Raw genomic sequence first — 8,338 nt, forward strand, 5'->3', positions numbered from 1 at the left:
GACCTTGCCCCCGATCTCCCTCTCAAGCCACTCCTCGACGGGTTTGGGCCTTGTTTCACTGGCGATCACCGCCCTGGCGATTCCCGACTCCCTAGCCTCTTCTGGGCGGTTTCTTGCTTCTTCCTCCCGGCCGACATTTTCTCCCCCTGCTTCCGCGTCCACCATGACGACATCGCCTCCGGCGGTCACTTCCATCGCCGCATCGACAACTCGCCTCTCTGCTGTCCCAGGCTTCACACCGGGAGGTGGTGTCGTGGTGACGTAGCTCACCGACCTCTTGGTCTTGAGGCTGTTTTCGTAACACTTCTTTGCCTCTATCTTTTCAGACCTTATGGTGATCACCACCCCTTCCATTGACGACAATTTAACCTTCATGTGCCTGGTTGAGGGCACAACTCCTATTCTGTTGAGGGTCGGTCTTCCCAACAGAATGTTATACGCCGAGGGGGCATTCACAATGAGGTACTTGATCTTCTCCGTCCTCGAGGCCGCCTCGTCTGTGAATGTGGTTCTCAACTCAATGTACCCCCTGACCTCCACCTGGTCGCCAGCGAACCCATACAAGCATCCTCCGTAGGGTTAACTGGTCAAGGGGTGATTGCAGCTTGGTGAAAGTCGGCCAGAACATGACATCTGTCGAGCTTCCTTGATCCACCAGTACCCGGTGGACCTTCCTTCCCGCTGTGACTAGCGAGACAACTATAGGATCGTTGTCATGAGGCACAACGTCCCTAAGATCCTCCTTTGTGAACGTAATGTCTACATTTGGCGAGTGATCTTCGAACACATCTACTGCCATCACAGACCTTGCATATTTCTTCCTCTGTGATGCGGTACATCCACCACCTGAGAAACCTCCAGCGATGGTGTGGATCTCGCCGTGAGTGGGCATCTCATGCTGCTGACCCTCACTGCTCGCTGGTTGAGAGCTCGACGCTTGCCCCGTTCTCTTGTCCAGCGGGTAGTCATTCAAGAAGCCGCTCTTGACCAAATCGTCGAGTTGGTAACCCAGGGCCAAGCATGAATCAAGGGAGTGACCAAAACTCTGGTGGAACTCGCACCATGCATTCGGTTTTGGTCCTAACACCTTGTCTGAGACTTTCTCAGGCGCCTTAAGCCTGGCAGCTATGTTGGGAATGGCGATCAGGTCCGCCAACCCCATGACGAACTTGTACCTGGGTGGGCGATTGAACTCTCTAGGGCGCCCTGGGCCCCTTCCCTTGTTTTTCTTTGGGTCGTAAGGATGGCGAGTCCTTTGATCCTTCTTAGCCGCCGCCGTCTCCAGCACCCTCTGCGGCTGAATCCTAGTTTGGGCCCGTGGCCTAGCAGGAGCCACGTTCCCTCTCTTTTCTGCAACCTCGCTCTCGTCGGCGATGTCGGCCACAGCAAGTTGCCGAACTTCAGCAAACCTGGCGGGGTGGCCCCTAATCAACGCCTCACTGAAAGGTCCAGGCAGTACGCCCTTTATGAAGGCGTATACCAACATCTCCTCGTCTTTGGCAGGCGAGCGGACCATCTGTGCTCCAAAATGATTCAGATAGTCCCTGAGGGACTCTCCCTGATATTGCCTTACGTCGAACAGGTCGTAAGACACCCTAGGTGGCGCCTTGTTCTCAATGTACTGGTCGACAAAAAGCTTCGAGAACTGCTGGAAACTGGTTATGTGACCTGTAGGCAGGCTAACGAACCATTTCAGCGCTGTTCCCTGGAGTCTGCTCATAAACATCTTGCAATAAACTTCGTCTGAGCCTCCTGACAGCATCATCTGCGTGTGGAACGCAGTGAGATGTGCTTCAGGATCTTCCACGCCGGTGAAAGAAGCTTTCACGGCTACCATGCTCGCAGGGATCGCTGTGTCCGTGATCGCCTGAGCAAACGGCATCGGAAAGACACGTGGCGGCGATGACGGTGTAATTTCTTCAACAGTTGCACGTCCTCTCTGCTCGTGAAGAGCCTGACGCAGCTCCTCAGTGACCTTGTTGAGTTCCTCGTTCCTGGCCTGAGAGGCGACCAGGTCTTCGTGCATCTTCGCCTGCTGGACGCGCGACGCCTCCACATTCTCTTGCAACGCGCGCATGATCTCCATCATTTGCGTCATGGTCATGGCGCCTTCTTCAGCAGTTGGCACAACGGGACTTGGACGCGCACTTCTCATCTTTCTCATGAAAAATCAACAGATCAAACTCCAACGACCAGAACCTTCACCAGCGGAACGGTCGATCCAACAACCAATCGGTCAAAACTTCAAGAAACTAATTCGGATGCCAAAACCTCCACAGAAACTCGCAATCTCAACACGTAACTCCTGCTTTTCTACTAAAATTCCCGATTCACCGATCAGAAACTCGAACGAACGGTAAAAACCTCTATTTACCGATTGAAACTCCCACAAACGGTGAAAAGCTTCAATTTACCGATCGAAAACTTAAACAAACGGTGAAGAACTTAAAAAATGGTTGCACCAGCACACAACCACACAAGAACTGTAGAAACTTCAAGAAACTCACGTTGTGGATGGGAAACACGTTTTACACGGCCCCACGGTGGACGCCTGATGATCCTGCCGGTTGACCTGGGTGCAAGAGTCTTGCCACGTCAAAGGTCTCTCCTCTTGATCAGCTTCGCACCACGTTAGCCTTTGCTCCTCACGCCCTAATTCCTCGCAAGAACCTGAAGAAAACAAAGTGGCGCCGCTGCGGCCGATCGCGCTCCGACGCTGAAGTCAGTGACGGAATCACCAAAAACTCAGAGAGAATATCTCAACTCAAGGAACCCTGCGCAGTGAATCTCAGTGTACTAGAAAGTATTCTGAAAGCGTACCTCAAAAGTTTGTTAAGTGTTCCTTATATACCTGAGCACTTTCTCTCTCCTGACGGTTACACCTCTGGACACGTGGCTCGCATCCAGCTGTACACGTGTCACCATCTGGAGCTCCCTCCACTTGAGCGTCACCTCTACTCTTCAAGCCATTCGACTAAGTTACCCATACAAGGAGTAACTTGGTGCACAGCTTACCTTGGAGCGCGACCCCTTAAGTGGCGAGTACGGGGTGTCACCCTGCACACCTTCTCTGTGGTCTCGCCTGCCGCTATCACGATCTGCTTCACTTGCACATCATGCATGCTCTGGGAAACGGTTCCCTTGCCTCGACCTCTGGCTAGGGAATGATCATCTGATAACCTCATCCTCCACTGTTGCGTGATAAGCATATCATTGGCGCCTTCTTCGTACTTGTACCCCTTGAAAGCCTTAGGCAAGCTTTCCTGATCTTTCGGCGATGTGCCCCTTTCGGCGGTCTCTAACCACCTGATCTCCTAGTACTCATATATGGCGACTATGGCGCAACTCTGGCGACCGCCAATTACACACACTAGAGATCGGAGAGCGCCAAATCAACGATTGGCGACTACACAGACTTCCCGATGTACTTCCCTTCTGTCAGTCAGGTGTCCCGTTTAACACACCTATATTATCGCTTGTTGCCACGTCATCACTTCTGATTACCTGATTGGTACAACTACAATGATACACAGGTATAATTTGCACTTACGTTTGTTCATGTGCATAGTATAATTATAGTAATTCACCATATATACAACAACAAAAAATGATAAACTATTTGAAATTTTTTAAGATCATAGTATAATAAAATAATTCCATTTAATTTCATCATAACATAAAAAGCATACACTACAAAAAAATGTGTATATGGTGACGGTTATAATATGGTGGTTATTAACAACCGTCACAATTAGTTGTATAATACGACAACTTCTTAGGCGCCATAATTTTCCTTCGAAATGTGGCATGTAGAACCACCATAATTAACCTTCGAAATAAAATTTCTCCCGCTTTTCGTTCCCTCCATAACCTTCATCTTTCCCAAAGTTTTTGTTTTTCGTTTTCCCCTCTTTCTGTCTTCGAAAATATACCTCTTTGACTCTTGAAAATGTACCTCTTTCAGTCTTCACATTCCTCATTCACTCAACCTCTAAGCCTTCACTCTCACCCTCATCCTCTTTCAGTCTTCACATTCCTCATTCACTGAACCTCTAAACCCTCACTTTGACCCTCACCACAATCCTTCCCTTTTCAGCCCCATTTCGTAAACCCTCACTCTCACCCTCACTGCAATGGTTCCCTTTCTCAGTTGTATTGTAAACCCTCACCCTCACTCTCACCGCAATCGTTCCCTTCTCAGTTGTATTTCGTAAACCCTCACTCACCGCTCCATTTCGTATTCCCCTTCTCTCTCGGTTTAGGGTTTTCAGTCACAATCACTCTCCCTGCAGTCGTTCTCACCCGAAAATCGTTCGCGTAACCCTTATCTTGTTACTATCACCGTAACCATTATCTTGTCACTCTCACCAGAATCCCTTCATAGTGAAGGCAAAGACGTCACTGCTACTGTTAAGAACGTTCAAGTATGTAGTTATTGTATGTATTACTTAAGCTATTATCTATCTTTCTATTAAACTGCTGCTTAAATGCTCTTGGTTGTATGCCTATAATATAGTTTGGGTGATGCTTGAGTGACAAGCTTAAAACTGTTAAAATTTAACTCTATAATCCATCTATATTATTTGTGTATGAATATTTTAATCTGTAATTTTAGATTTTGTTTTTAAGATCCTTAGATTCTTGCTTGACAATGGAAGTTGAAATGTATGAATGAAACCTTTTAAATATAACAGAGTTGATGATATAACAGGCCTTTAAATATAAGTATGTTTAAATTATAGAACTGAAATTATCCACTATATTCTATACAGAAAACATTTAGATCATGGTACACGACATTTGCAAAAGGTGCCAAATTAATCCAAGATTTGAGAAGAGAAAATATAAAAGTCCATCTATTTGATTGAAAATTGTGATTGTGGCTCTCCCTTTCATTTCTGCAGACGTGTTTTACGCTTCCAAGTGCTTGACAAATTTAGTCTTTAATTTTGGTCCATTTTTTTTTTTAAACTCAATGGCTTATATAGCCTACTCGTTCATTGCGATTATTTTTTAAAATAGACATGAGAATTATGCTGCAAAGCATGGCAATAGCTTTAAGGAAACACGAGAGAAGGTTAATGTTTGTTGAAAAAATTAGCAGCATATAATGTTTAACTTCATAAAATTAAGATATAAGATTGTACGTATATGATGAAACAACGTTAGTTTTAGCATAATTGAACTGAATAGCAAAGCGTAGTAAACAACGAACAGAGTCAAAAAGTGTTTTCAGAAGGAATTATGCATCAATAACATCAACTAAAACTAATTACAAAGTTTCGCCGACCTTAAAATGTTCCAGTGGATATTTGACTTCAGCCAAATTAATTTGATCCTACAGACAACACAATAGTTACATTTATAATAAGGGGGTAACTATAGAAACACCAGTGTAACAGATGAAGAACTAAAGTACAAAATAGAAAAAAAGAAAGGCACCCTAATCCGTTTATAGAATAATTATTTTGACTCCTCACTGAAACTAAAGCAAAGGGTTGATATTTGGTAATAGCTGAAAAGGGTACTAGGTTGATATATGTTAGTAAGTAAGAATGGAAGCTTTTCTTCTAATTCTGGTTGAGGTGATTGGGCAAACCCGATAATTAGCAATGCAAAGAAGAAATTTCAAAGAGGTTTGTACATCCTGATATGACTTGAAACATAAACCCATGTCTAATATATCATATAAATGTACTTCAATTGTTAAATAAAAAGAAAACAGAAGCTGGTGGAAAATATCGTATACTAGGATATGGGATGCACTTGATGCATTCGATCAGTTTGAATAACCACCTATATAAACAAAACAAAAAATAAACAAATGATTTTTTTTATTGTTATATGATACAAATCATAAATACATAGCCATAGTCAACAAAACTGGGGTATAATCCATTAGGTCAATAAAGATCATGTTCTACACTATCTCATTAATGCCTAAATTAGATACAATTTGCAAAAATTTACCCAGAAGAAGTCTGCTTATCTGTCAAGAATCCTTCAACCATCACCTGGTTACCAGTCCCTTCATCAAAACAAAGAATTAAGTAGATCATGTTGTTCAACCGGTCATAAATCTGAAGAACCTCACCACACACAGGACAATAATTCAATAGTGGTTCCCTGCAATACCAGAAGCTATATAAGCAAAATAAAAATCAAATAAACTACAATCTTGAAAAATAAGTCAAATAAATTATAATTTGTAATTCATCAAATCATAAAAATTTATATAGAGAGGCCAATTAAATTACTAAATACAGTCGCACTTCTACCAAAAAGACAACAATAGGCATACTAAATTAAAACTTTCATCACTTAGAATTTAGATAGGACCTTATTGTTCATCACTTGCTTTTTTTGTCTAGTTATTACTATAGTGGTTAGTGTTGTTGAAATCTTGAAAAACTGTTTGCAGGATCAACATGTTCTCTATTTGATAATGGTTATTTATATAATATTTATTTCACATTTGTTTGAAAATTTACTTGTAATGCTCGACGTAGATTTATGCTCCATTTGAAATCCCAAATAAGCTAAAGGTTGCTTGATTTTGCTAGGTAAGCATAACAAATATTGGAGTTATGATGAACTGCTTGCTTTTTGTTTAACCAAGCTGTATAACTCCTGACTACCTTGTAGTTCTGCCCCTGAATTTTTTTTTTATTTGTTTTTTTGTCCAACTATTGCTACAGTGATTAGTATTGCTGAAATCTTGAAAAACTATTTGCATGATCAACATGTTCTCTATTTGATAATGGTTATTTATAGAATGGTTAAGAAATTTATAGAGACAACAATCGAACCAAACCAACATGCAAATTGGTTTGGATCTAATTTTATATTCAAGCATCCAGATCTGTTTTCAAGGGTACTGATTGCTTGTAGGATCCAAGTTCTTGCAAAATTAAATTTTTGTTTGTATGATCCATAAAATTTACCAAAAGCTAGTTTGGTAAATGTAGGTTCCGGTTAACTATTTTTTGTAGTTAACGCATTTATCAAAGTGTGGTTTCAATAAGTGGCAAACAAGGGATGTAGTTCAAGAACACTTAACATGTAGCACTTTTCTTCAAAACTACCAAACTTGGTATATGCACAGTAAAAGACTAAGTGGAAATGAGTTTGTGGTTGTTACAAGTGTGCATGTCATTGAAGATGTCATAGAATCTCGTAATCCAATGGAAGACATGTTGAACGATGCATTTGGGTTTATGGGGCACGACGTTGATCACATTGATGAGGGTACTGGAGATGATGGTGCACAAGATGATATACTGCATGGTGAAGGAAATACAAACATTGATGTGTTGTTGAAGGGCAATAACGAACCATTATATGAAAGTTGTACCAAGTATTCAAAGTTATCATTCATGTTGAAGTTGTATCATATAAAATAAATGTGTAGAATAAGTGATAAAGCAATGAAACATGATTCTAGACTTATTAAAGGACGCATTTGAACATGCTAAGTTTCCTATTTCATTTTATGAGGCCAATAATGTGATTAACAAACTAAATCTTAATTATGTAAAAAATACCAGTTTGTCGAAAAGATTGCATGCTACATTAGGGTGAAGAGAATGAAAGCTTAGAAGAATGTAAACGGTGCAAAACGTCTAAGTGGAAAGATCAAGATAAGAAACAATATGCAAAAATCTTGCGTTACTTTCCATTAAAGTTAAGATTGCAATGATTGTTTATGAGTTCTAATACAACTGAATCTATGACATGGCATGCATAAGAGGATAACTAGGATGGGTTTATGAGGCATCCTAAAGATTCTAAGGCTTGGAAAGCATTTGATCTATTACATCCACAATTTGCAAATGATCCTTGAAATGTACGAGTGGGCTTAGCTAGTGATGGCTTCAACCCTTTTGGAACCATGAGTACAAGCTATAGTTTATGGCCAGTAGTCCTCATCTCATACAATCGTCCTCTTTGGGACTATATGAAGCAAACCTCTTTCATCCTATCCATGATAATTCGTGGAAAACAAATGACGGGAAACGACATTGATGTATACTTACAACCACTCATAAAAGAATTAAATGAATTTTGGTTTAATGGATTGTAAACATTTGATTATTCGAAAAAATAAATGTTAACATTGCGAGCGGCTTTGTTGTGGACAATTAATGACTTCCCTGGCCTGGGCAATTTATCTGGATGGAACACGCACACTGGTCTTGCTTGCCCAACTTGTAACTTTGACACTGAGTCTTCGTTGTTGTAAAAGGGCAAATACAGCTTTATGGGACACCGTCGATTTTTACACAAAGGGCATAGATTCAGACTGGGTCGTTCTCTTTTTGACGGAAGAACTAAACTA

This window comes from Phaseolus vulgaris, chromosome 10 (genome assembly GCF_051622355.1).
Source record: "Phaseolus vulgaris cultivar YP4 chromosome 10, ASM5162235v1, whole genome shotgun sequence".
Taxonomy (NCBI): domain Eukaryota; kingdom Viridiplantae; phylum Streptophyta; class Magnoliopsida; order Fabales; family Fabaceae; genus Phaseolus; species Phaseolus vulgaris.